Raw genomic sequence first — 13,023 nt, 5'->3', positions numbered from 1 at the left:
GCGTCACATGCCTAGAATATACCCAGTTAGTACATTGTTCTCATGGTTGCACAGCATGAGGCGCATATAAAACCCTCAAAAGCTATAAATCAATGATTTAGTTTTCCATGAGCCAAGTGCTGTGATTAAACTTTTTAACTATTTTCTTTTACAGTTTACTTAAAGATTTTCCTGGAAGACTGCAGTAATGAACGCTTTTTCCATACTTTGGCTGCATTGCTTCAGAATCGCGAGCTAGACATTTCGATTTTGGAAAGGATTTGTTTTATATTACAGAAACTCTCCGAAATAAAGTAATCCTTTACTACCATTTTTCTGTTAATTGCCATTAGATCACTGAACTTGGGGACCTTTCTCTTTTTTTAAAAGCTCATCTCTGTTTTGACGTTCGTTTGCTCCAATACAAATAATGCTGGACTTTCATTGTTAGCAATTATGTTTAAAATGTTTGTCACAGATATGTAAGATGAATCTCTCAATTTGCCTATATATCTGTGTAGTTCAGAATATGAACTAAAAAATAACTAGCCTAAAGAACATATATTCCTCATTTATTTAGATGACGAGAATGCTTAGAAGAAAACCCTTCTTTTCTTCCCCCGACCTTCAGTTTTACTGAGTTACTTGGTAAAAATGTCCTCTGAAAATTGTTTTGTATGTGACTTAAATTTCAGTTTTGTCAATTTTCATCTCTATCAAAACAAACAAACAAAACAAAAAAACAACACACGGTTTAAAGTCTTGAGCCATTTAAGACTTTGGGGGAATGTTAACCTTTACAGAATAGGTTTCTGTTGCTTACTGGTTACTAATTTATTATAACAAAGAGCTTCAGCATGTCAGTGGTAGAATGCTGCTGAGTTCCGTTGATGTGCATTATTTAATGGGATTGTTTCATTTATAAAAGCAGGTATTTACACTAAACTGTTGCTTACATTAGAGTTAGTTATTTACAAAACTGAGGGTTTTGTTTGATTTTTCTTAGGAACAAAATTGAACTCTGGGGGAAAAAAAAACAACAAAAAACTTCCTGTAAAATACTCTAATTTAAATCATATTTTTCATCGGAAATAAACTAAAAGTGTACTCAGAAATCCAGATTTTTTAATTTGTTTAATTAAAAGGCAACCTCACAGGTGGTGCCATAAATCTTAAGAAATGAACCTTGAAATATTCTTTAATTTTTTTATCCTTGGTTTTGTAGTAGTTCATTACTGTATTTGCCTCGATGTTATTGTGGATTTTCTGTACACGTCCTGTTTCTGAAATCTTGCTTCTCACTGGGGAAATCCTTTTACAGGTTTTCCTTGATCTTCCACTGTACTACATGTAAATACCATTTAGTCAAGAGAAAGCATAGTTCTTGATGTGAGGAATGTTTTAACAATTCCAATTCGTGTCCATAAATTCGTGTCCATAAAGAATAATTCTGTTTGAATCCTGTCTGCCTCTGGGCCCTGCACTGGCAATTTAGTTCTTGAACCACAGATGCAGTGTGTCCCAGTCTCCCCCTCATTCCAGTCAATTTATCACGTCTTCAGAAAACACTCCTTAAATTTATGAACCTGTTTGCTTTTGTTATTCCTGACTTCTAGTTCTAACAGTTACAGGTTTTTTTTCTGTCTTCTTGGAGATTGATTTAACACTGCTATAGATGTTATGTAGATGACTGTAAATAGCTGGGAAAGAATGTTTTAATTGCTCGTGAGTCGTCAACCTGTTTGGGAGTTTCAGAACAACTGATAATAACTGGTGACTGCTGGTGACTGTTATGAGATCCTTGGTATCTGGCCAGGGGGGCCAAGAGATTAAGAGGAAGAAAAAAGAAGCTGAAGGACGGTTGGGAGACAAGACCTGTGGAGAGTGTACAGAGAGTGTTCCATAAACTTGGAATAGTGCCGAGTAAGTACAAAGGGTGAGAGGAAGACTACGAGCCTTCAGCATGAAAGACCCCTAGAGACCCCCAGAGGAGACTGATGCGCATGCTCCAGTAGGAGGAACTGGACCCCGGAAGCTAATTATAATAATCTATTTTTTTAGAAGTAGTAATGAATATGTATTAGTCTAGGCGCATAAAAATCAGCTGCTTGATGTAACTGGTGTGCATCCTGGTGGAGCAGAGACTCCCGGTGCAGCCAGCGCTGTTTGCTTACCTCTATTCCTTTATATTCTTTTAATAAATCCTATTTTTTTTATTTAATCCTAATTTGAATCCTGAGCCATTTATAACAATTTGGGGGCTCGTCCGGGATGGTTATAGTTCCTGAATTCTGATTTAATCTAGGAGAGGCGCCCCACCATTTGGTGGCTCCTGTTTGAGTCAGATCGGGACTAATGCCATCCTGAACCTGAATAAAGGTAAGCAAAGAATTTGATTTTTTTTGAGCTCCCTTGTTGCCGGCTGTTTTTCGCCCGTAATTCTGCGCGCGAAGATCCGGACGAAGACGACAGAGTCGTTTGGATACCGTTCGGTTGGATTCCGGTGCCCGGAATCGAACCGGATGAAGACGACAGTCGTTTGGATACCGTCTGGTTCGATCCCAGACGAAGACAGCAGAGACGCTGGTGGATACCGTCCGATTGGAGTCTGGACGAAGACGACTGATTCGTAAGATACCGTCCGGTTGGGTAAGGGTACGGTTGCCAGTTTTTGTGTGTGAGAGTGTAACTGAGACTTCTAAAGTCAGCGTGGAGGTCTTTTTGTTTTCTCACTGGTTCTAATCTCCTGTCGGGGGGGCTGGACTGGTGAGAAGAGGGATACGTGGGTGGGTGATAGGTCCTAAACCCCCTGCAAGACACTCTCACTGGGCAACCAAGGGCTGTGGGAATTGCCACTAGTAAAATTCCCGGATGGGTCAGATAAAATCGAAGACCAAGGACCAGAAAGGGAGCAAATTACCAGATATATGACCAAAAAGTCCAATATGAATAATGATTAGAAATTGGAACAATAGGGGCCCCAGAAAATTAAAGAGTAAATTAAAAATGATCCAGTATTTTATGACAGAATGACCAAAAGAACCCTTAAGACCCCCTGTATTTTGATCCACGGAGGACGGGGTCTGTCAGGCTTTGAACACTAATAGTAGAATACCCGTGGATCCAGAAAAGAGCAAGCTGAAACATTGGAATTAGAAATTAGAGAGCAATTGATTAAGAATGAATATGTGCTCCATTTGTGCCTGTGCTGCGCTTATACCACCAGATAACAGGAGCCTCTCGGACCCCGAGAACCAGATCAAAAACAACCTCATGGTTCAGACTTTAACCAAGGGGTCTAAGATAAGGAGGAGTGTTCACAAAGGGACAGGTTATGTGTGTGTATAGGAATGTTTATGTATATGTAACTTTTTACTAAAGCAACGTTAGGCCTGCACGACTTTGGGGGGGACTACCCGCCCCGTGCTGCACGGCACTGAGTAAACATACCTACTTTACAATCCTACTGATTGTGGAGTCAGCTTTCTGAGAGTCATTTTGGTGAGCCAGGCAGGAGACACTCTGCTCGGCTGCGGGATCGGCTGCAGCGTGGACGCCCCTAGGTGCACCCTGAGCGTTTTTGCTCGGAGGGGACTCCACTCTCAGCTGCTCACCGCAGGAGCAAAGAAACTCCTGAAACTGCAGACAAACGGTATGTTTTCGGCTGCTGGAGGGATACTAACTGGAGTGTTAATAATTGTATGTGTTTTTATGTATGTATTTTGTGTTGAAAGTATTTGTGTAAATGTAAGGGTTTGAAACAAAGTGTTACAAGTCACTTCACGAAGAACACAGTCAGAGACAATACTTGTTTGGTTGGTTATCATTCTAAATTATATTCCTGTGGTATGAATGAGATGTGCTGGAGGCCTCCGTGTGCGATGGTGCTGTGTGAGTGAGACGCAGCGTTGCTGCAAAGCGAGTGCAGAGTTCCGATCCGTTGTTCCGTACTCTCCGCAAGGGGAGTGGGCAGAGACGAACGAAGTGCTTGACAGACTGAGAAGAAGTGCTGTTTTATCCAAGTTTTGAGTGGTGGTGCCTAATATATGGGCCCGGTGTATCTTGTGTATCTTGTGTATCCTATTTTTGCTCTTAAATGTTTTGACTGTGACAAGAAAAAGGCAGGAGCATGACATGACATGCTTCCTGCAACATATGAGGCCCGCACAGGCCGAGACCTGGACTCGCTGAGACCTGAACAGGCCGAGACCAGAGCAGTGCTGGGAGACCCGAGACACTACGGAGGGACTACCGCTGGACGGAGAGAGCCCTGAGAGACGCTGCGGAGCCACGGACGGCTCTGAGAGACACAGAATAGACCTGACAGAAGCTGCAAAACGCGGGGAAATTGAAGTAATTGCGGAACATCCGAGATCGAGTTGCTACGGGAGACCAGAGGCGTCAGTGGACACCGGTAGCCGACCTCACTGTGAGGCGAGTCGGCACAGAGCAGAGGGGCGGACATCAGGACCCTGCAGCCTGTCTGACATAACCATGGAGGCAGCGGCAGCAGCGGCTGTGCTGCTTCACTCTGGCATTCTTTTTATAAAAGGTTTATCTTGCAATGCAAAAAAAGACTATTCGTCCCCAGATCGGTGTTATAACTATTACTAATGACGACTTAGCTCTATTGCAGGGCAGGAGTGCAGAGACGCAGATTACACTGCCAAATGACCACCGGCAGGCTCTTTCACAAACCTAAGGTTGCAGCTGGCACTGCCTGCAGCCGTATAGCAGACGTTCCACTCTCTTTCCTAACTAGTAATCATGTGTCTCATCCATTTGTGGTGAATGGTCAGTGGCAAAAAGAAAAGGAGGATGCCACTGACACTAACAGCATGGGTAATAGGAGTAGTATAAGTGACACAGGTGACGGTGCGGGGTGCTGGGTGCTCTGCCTGCTGCTCGCCTTCGCCTGACTGTGCACTGTTGCCAACGGTGCTAGAGTAAAATGTGAAGACTGCTCAGATGGCAGTGATGAGAGTGCTTGTGTGAAGAAGATGTGTACTGAATCTGACTTTGTGTGCATAGATATCAATAAAGCGTGTAACCAACAGAGAGACTGCAAGGACTGGGGTGATGAGCCCCTGAAGGAATGCAACAAAAATGAATGTGACTGTCCAGCTGGGAAACTGTGGAGTTAGTGATGAATGCCAAAACCCTGGTATCTGTAGTCAAATCTGTATCAACCTGAAAGGCTATCAGATGAATCCTGCTACAGGAACCTGGAAAGGGCCATACGGCAAAGCAAATTAGATAACTGTTATTTAACTTGTCAGAAGATAAAAAAGAAAGTGTTTCAACAAGCAGCCACGGGAGGGAAGAATCACTGAACCCTCGATGTGAGGGACTGTACCTTGTTTTACTGACTACTGAAACAGCTGTGAGAACCGCAGAAAGGGACCCATGCATCCAGAATAAAAGGACCAGTAACTACTGAAACTTGGAGGGTTGAGTCCGCTCCTGGGAAACTGAAACTCAAGCTAAGGAAGAACTAATATTCTGGCAACGAGGCTCTGCATGAATTAAGGATGCCAAATAAAGGGGACAAGCTTGAAGTGAGGAAAGGGAGAAGGCAAGACCAGGGCAGGACCCTCCACTGTGGTGTGTATGGTCTACCGAGGGAGGCAACCCCTATGGGTATTGACTGCCGAGTGAGAGGGCCTCGACTGGACTTCTCCCACACTAAGGTCAGGTTGTCCTGAGAAAATAACATAAGAACCTTTATTTTAACCTATATAAATTTGTGATTCGTTTTCCAGGAGCTGGATCACCCTGACAGGCCGAACGGTAACACAAGCCTGAATCAACCCTGAAGGTGTTTGCCTATTATGATCCAGATACGTGGGCAGAAGACAGATCGTGGGACTATAGGACCCCAGTATATATACTTAATAGAATAATTAGGTTATTAGCTGTAATAGAAATAGTTATAAATGATGAGAACTGCTTTGTATCAAAATTGCCTAGCTTTGGATTATTTACTAGCACAAGAAGGAGAAGTCTGTGGAAAATTTAGCTTTAGTAATTGCTGTTTAAAGATTGATAAAAAGGGTGTTTCTTCCTAGTAGCTGATAGAATGTTATGTTCTGGTTTAGGATGAGAAGAATGTTAATAATATGCTGATGTTTTAATTGTTTTTAATTGTTACAGAGCAGTGCTTACACCAAGCCAAGGACCAAGCCAAATTCAGCTTCTCACTGTCCTGCCAGCAGGCAGGCTGGGAGGAGGGCCGGACTGCTCGGGGTTGGGTTGGGCATCGGACAGCAGGTGGTGAGCAATTGCATTGTGCAACACTTGTTTCGTATACATTATTACTAGTAGTAATATTATCATCATTATTATTGTTATTATTATTATTATTTTCTTGTTATCTCAACTCACAGGCTTCACTTTCCCATTTCTCTCTCCCCTCCCAGAGAAGGAGAGGGGGGGAGGTGAGCGAGCAAACACAAACCTGGAAGGATATGGAATGGGATTTATTTTCATGGCTGCCTGGTGGACCATGGGTTAAAAGAGTGTTATTTTTATTGTTATGTGGTGTAATGACGTTATTATTTGTACCTTGTATGATACCTTGTTTTACATTATCAATACACCGGGTGATAAATAGTACATTGGTAATAACTTCATTAAAAAAGGAAGGGAATATGTCAATTATGATGCTTAAGGATTGGACCCTCCAAGAACAAACTGATGAAATCCAAATATTAATAACAGAAGAGACACGAATTGGGGATATTAAAAAGAAGATAAGGGATTGTGAGGAATGTTTTAACAATTCCAATTCGTGTCCATAAATTCGTGTCCATAAAGAACAATTCTGTTTGAATCCTGTCTGCCTCTGGGCCCTGCACTGGCAATTTAATTCTTGAACCACAGATGCAGTGTATCCCAGTCTCCCCCTCATTCCAGTCAATTTATCACGTCTTCAGAAAACACTCCCTAAATGTATGAACCTGTTTGCTTTTGTTATTCCGGACTTCTATTTCTAACAGTTACAGCCTTTTTTTCCTGTCTTCTTCGAGATTAACTTAACACTGCTATAGATGTGTCTGTGAATGGCTGGGGAAGAAAGTTTTAATTACTCGTGAAGCGTCAAATAAGAAAGCTGTTTGTGTTTGATGTCTGGGAGTTTCAGAACAACTGATAACAACTAGTGACTGTTATGGGATACTATGAGGATCCTTGGTATCTGGCCAGGGGGGCCAAGAGATTAAGAGGAAGAAAAAAGAAGCTGAAGGACGGTTGGGAGACAAGACCTGTGGAGAGTGTACAGAGAGTGTTCCATAAACTTGGAATAGTGCCGAGTAAGTACAAAGGGTGAGAGGAAGACTACAAGCCTTCAGCATGAAAGACCCCTAGAGACCCCCAGAGGAGACTGATGCGCATGCTCCAGTAGGAGGGACTGGACCCTGGAACCTAATTATAATAATCTATTTTTTTTTAGAAGTAGTAATGAATATGTATTAGTCTAGGCGCATAAAAATCAGCTGCTTGATGTAACTGGTGTGCGTCCTGGTGGAGCAGACTCCCGGTGCACGCAGCGCTGATGGCTTACCTCTATTTCTTTATATTATTTTAATAAATCCTATTTTTTTATTTAATCCTAATTTGAATCCTGAGATATTTAAAACACTGAGGTCCTATTGCCGAGGTCCTATTGCCGAGGTCCTATTGCCGAGGTCCTATTGCCGAGGTCCTATTGCCGAGGTCCTGTTGCCGAGGTCCTGTTGCCGAGGTCCTGTTGCCGAGGTCCTGTTGCCGAGGTCCTGTTGCTGAGGTCCTGTTGCTGAGGTCACAATGCTGAGATCACGATGCTGAGGTCCTATTGCTGAGGTCCTATTGCTGAGGTCCTATTGCTGAGGTCAAAATGCTGAGGTCAAAATGCTGAGGCCTTATTGCTGAGGTCACAATGCTGAGGTCCTATAGCTGAGGTCACAATGCAGAGGTCACAATGCAGAGGTCACAATGCAGAGGTCACTATTCTGAGGTCCTATTGCTGAGGTCCTATTGCTGAGGTCCTATTGCTGAGGTCACAATGCTGAGGTCACAATGCTGAGGTCACAATGCTGAGGTCACAATGCTGAGGTCACAATGCTGAGGTCACAATGCTGAGGTCACAAGGCTGAGGTCCTATTGCTGAGGTCACAAGGCTGAGGTCCTATTGCTGAGGTCCTATTGCTGAGGTCACAATGCTGAGGTCACAATGCTGAGGTCACAATGCTGAGGTCACAATGCTGAGGTCACAATGCTGAGGTCACAATGCTGAGGTCCTATTGCTGAGGTCCTATTGCTGAGGTCCTATTGCTGAGGTCACAATGCTGAGGTCACAATGCTGAGGTCCTATTGCTGAGGTCCTATTGCTGAGGTCACAATGCGGAGGTCTTATTGCTGAGGTCACAATGCTGAGGTCACAATGCTGAGGTCACAATGCTGAGGTCACAATGCTGAGGTCCTATTGCTGAGGTCACAATGCAGAGGTCACAGTTCTGAGGTCACAATGCTGAGGTCACAATGCTGAGGTCACAATGCTGAGGTCCTATTGTTGATGTCCTGTCGCTGAGGTCCTATTGCTGAGGTCCTATTGCTGAGGTCACGATGCTGAGGTCCTATTGCTGAGGTCCTATTGCTGAGGTCCTATTGCTGAGGTCAAAATGCTGAGGTCAAAATGCTGAGGTCCTATAGCTGAGGTCACAATACTGAGGTCACAATGCTGAGGTCCTATTGCTGAGGTCTTATTGCTGAGGTCCTATTGATGAGGTCACAATGCTGAGGTCACAATGCTGAGGTCACAATGCTGAGGTCACAATGCTGAGGTCACAATGCTGAGGTCCTATTGCTGAGGTCCTATTGCTGAGGTCCTATTGCTGAGGTCACAATGCGGAGGTCTTATTGCTGAGGTCCTGTTGCTGAGGTCCTATTGCTGAGGTCACAATGCTGAGGTCCTATTGCTGAGGTCCTATTGCTGAGGTCACAATGCTGAGGTCACAATGCTGAGGTCTCAATGCTGAGGTCTCAATGCTGAGGTCTCAATGCTGAGGTCCAATTACTGAGGTCACAATGCTGAGATCACTATGCTGAGGTCCTATTGCTGAGGTCGCAAGACTGAGGTCCTATTGCTGAGGTCACAATGCAGAGGTCACAGTTCTGAGGTCCTATTGCTGAGGTCCTATTGCTGAGGTCCTATTGCTGAGGTCCTATTGCTGAGGTCCTATTGCTGAGGTCCTATTGCTGAGGTCCTATTGCTGAGGTCACAATGCTGAGGTCACAATGCTGAGGTCACAATGCTGAGGTCCTATTGTTGATGTCCTGTTGCTGAGGTCCTATTGCTGAGGTCCTATTGCTGAGGTCCTATTGCTGAGGTCACAATGCTGAGGTCACAATGCGGAGGTCACAATGCGGAGGTCACAATGCGGAGGTCACAATGCGGAGGTCACAATGCGGAGGTCACAATGCGGAGGTCACAATGCGGAGGTCACAATGCGGAGGTCACAATGCGGAGGTCACAATGCGGAGGTCACAATGCGGAGGTCACAATGCTGAGGTCACAATGCTGAGGTCACAATGCTGAGGTCACAATGCTGAGGTCACAATGCTGAGGTCCTATTGCTGAGGTCCTATTGCTGAGGTCCTATTGCTGAGGTCACAATGCTGAGGTCACAATGCTGAGGTCCTATTGCTGAGGTCCTATTGCTGAGGTCCTATTGCTGAGGTCCTATTGCTGAGGTCACAATGCTGAGGTCACAATGCTGAGGTCCTATTGCTGAGGTCACAATGCTGAGGTCACAATGCTGAGGTCACAATGCTGAGGTCACAATGCTGAGGTCACAATGCTGAGGTCACAATGCTGAGGTCACAATGCTGAGGTCACAATGCTGAGGTCACAATGCTGAGGTCACAATGCTGAGGTCCTATTGCTGAGGTCCTATTGCTGAGGTCACAATGCTGAGGTCACAATGCTGAGGTCACAATGCTGAGGTCACAATGCTGAGGTCACAATGCTGAGGTCACAATGCTGAGGTCACAATGCTGAGGTCCTATTGCTGAGGTCCTATTGCTGAGGTCAAAATGCTGAGGCCTTATTGCTGAGGTCCTATAGCTGAGGTCACAATACTGAGGTCCTATTGCTGAGGTCCTATTGCTGAGGTCTTATTGCTGAGGTCCTATTGATGAGGTCACAATGCTGAGGTCACAATGCTGAGGTCACAATGCTGAGGTCACAATGCTGAGGTCACAATGCTGAGGTCACAATGCTGAGGTCCTATTGCTGAGGTCCTATTGCTGAGGTCCTATTGCTGAGGTCACAATGCTGAGGTCACAATGCTGAGGTCACAATGCGGAGGTCTTATTGCTGAGGTCCTGTTGCTGAGGTCCTGTTGCTGAGGTCACAATGCTGAGGTCCTATTGCTGAGGTCACAATGCTGAGGTCTCCATGCTGAGGTCTCCATGCTGAGGTCTCCATGCTGAGGTCCAATTACTGAGGTCACAATGCTGAGATCACTATGCTGAGGTCCTATTGCTGAGGTCGCAAGACTGAGGTCCTATTGCTGAGGTCACAATGCAGAGGTCACAGTTCTGAGGTCCTATTGCTGAGGTCACAATGCTGAGGTCCTATTGCTGAGGTCCTATTGCTGAGGTCCTATTGCTGAGGTCACAATGCTGAGGTCACAATGCTGAGGTCACAATGCTGAGGTCCTGTTGCTGAGGTCAAAATGCTGAGGCCTTATTGCTGAGGTCCTATAGCTGAGGTCACAATGCTGAGGTCACAATACTGAGGTCCTATTTCACAGAATTTCACAGAATTTCTAGGTTGGAAGAGACCTCAAGATCATCGAGTCCAACCTCTAACCTAACACTAACAGTCCCCACTAAACCATATCCTTAAGCTCTACATCTAAACGTCTTTTGAAGACTTCCAGGGATGGTGACTCCACCACCTCCCTGGGCAGCCCGTTCCAGTGCCTCACAACCCTTTCAGTAAAGAAATTCTTCCTAACATCTAACCTAAAACTCCCCTGGCGCAACTTTAGCCCATTCCCCCTCGTCCTGTCACCAGGCACATGAGAGAACAGGCCAACCCCCACCTCTCTACAGCCTCCTTTAATGTACTTATACATAGCAATAAGGTCACCCCTGAGCCTCCTCTTCTCTAGGCTGAACAAGCCCAGCTCCTTCAGCCGCTCCTCATAGGACTTGCTCTCCAGGCCCCTCACCAGCTTCGTCGCCCTTCTTTGGACCCGCTCAAGCACCTCGATGTCCTTCTTGTAGCGAGGGGCCCAAAACTGAACACAGTACTCGAGGTGCGGCCTCACCAGAGCCGAGTACAGGGGGACGATCACCTCCCTAGCCCTGCTGGTCACAGTGTTTCTGATACAAGCCAGGATGCCGTTGGCCTTCTTGGCCACCTGAGCACACTGCTGGCTCATATTCAGCCGACTGTCCACCATCACTCCCAGGTCCTTCTCTGCCTGGCAGCTCTCCAACCATTCCTCTCCCAGCCTGTAGCTCTGCTTGGGGTTATTGCGCCCCAGGTGCAGGACCCGGCACTTGGCCTTGTTGAACTTCATACAGTTGACCTCAGCCCATCGGTGCAGCCTATCCAGATCCTCCTGCAGAGCCTTCCTACCCTCGAGCAGATCGACACACGCAGCTAGCTTGGTGTCATCTGCAAACTTACTGAGGGTGCACTCAATGCCATCATCCAGATCATTGATGAAGATGTTAAAGAGGACCGGCCCCAGCACCGAGCCCTGGGGGATGCCACTAGTGACTGGCCTCCAACTGGACTTGGCTCCATTTACCACAACTCTTTGGGCCCGGCTATCCAGCCAGTTTCTAACCCAACGAAGCGTGCGCCAGTCCAAGCCAAGAGCAGCCAGTTTCTTGAGGAGAATGCTGTGGGAGACGGTGTCAAAAGCCTTGCTGAAGTCAAGGTAGACCACATCCACAGCCTTTCCCTCGTCCATCCAGCGCGTCACTTTGTCGTAGAAGGAGATCAGGTTCGTCAAGCAGGACCTGCCTTCCATAAACCCATGCTGGCTGGGCCTGATCGCCTGCTTGCCCTTCAAGTGCTGCATGATGACTCCCAAGAGGATCTGCTCCATGAGCTTCCCTGGTACTGAGGTCAAACTGACCGGCCTGTAGTTCCCCGGGTCTGCCCTCCGGCCCTTCTTGTAGATGGGCGTCACATTTGCTAGCCGCCAGTCAGCTGGGACCTCCCCGGATAGCCAGGACTGCTGATAAATGATGGTTAGGGGCTTGGCCAGCTCCTCTGCCAGTTCTCTCAGTACCCTCGGGTGGATCCCATCCGGCCCCATCGATTTGTGCACATCCAAGTGCCGTAGCAGGTCACCAACTAGTTCTTCGTGGATGGTGAGGGCCACATCCTGCTCCCCGTCCCCTTCCACCAGTTCTGGGTACTGGGTATCCAGAGAGCAACCGGTTTTGCCGCTAAAGACTGAGGCAAAGAAGGCATTAAGCACCTCCGCCTTTTCCTCATCTCTTGTAACTAAGTTTCCCCCCGCATCCAGTAAAGGATGGAGATTCTCCCTACTCCTCCTTTTGGTGTTGATGTATTTATAAAAGCGTTTTTTGTTATCTTTAACAGCAGTAGCCAGATTGAGCTCCAGATGAGCTTTGGCCTTCCTAATCTTGTCCCTGCACAGCCTCGCTACATCCTTATAGTCCTCCTTAGTGGCCTGCCCAATTTTCCAAAGATTATAAACCCTCTTTTTTCTCCTTAGCTCAAGCCACAATTCTCTGTTGAGCCAGGCTGGTCTTCTTCCCCGCTGGCTCATCTTTGGGCGCATGGGAATAGACCGCTCCTGCGCCATTAGGATTTGCCTCTTAAAGAGCGCCCAGCCTTCCTGGACCCCTCTGCCCTTCAGAACCGCCTCCCATGGGACTCCACTAACCAGTGTCCTGAGCAGCCCAAAGTCAGCCCTCCGGAAGTCCAATACAGTGGTTTTACTGGTTCCCTTCCTGGCCCCGCCAAGAATAGTGAACTCCACCATTTCGTGGTCACTCTGCCCAAGACTGTTC

Source organism: Anas platyrhynchos, chromosome 35 (genome assembly GCF_047663525.1).
Source record: "Anas platyrhynchos isolate ZD024472 breed Pekin duck chromosome 35, IASCAAS_PekinDuck_T2T, whole genome shotgun sequence".
Classification (NCBI taxonomy): domain Eukaryota; kingdom Metazoa; phylum Chordata; class Aves; order Anseriformes; family Anatidae; genus Anas; species Anas platyrhynchos.
This window is presented reverse-complemented; position numbering follows the sequence as displayed.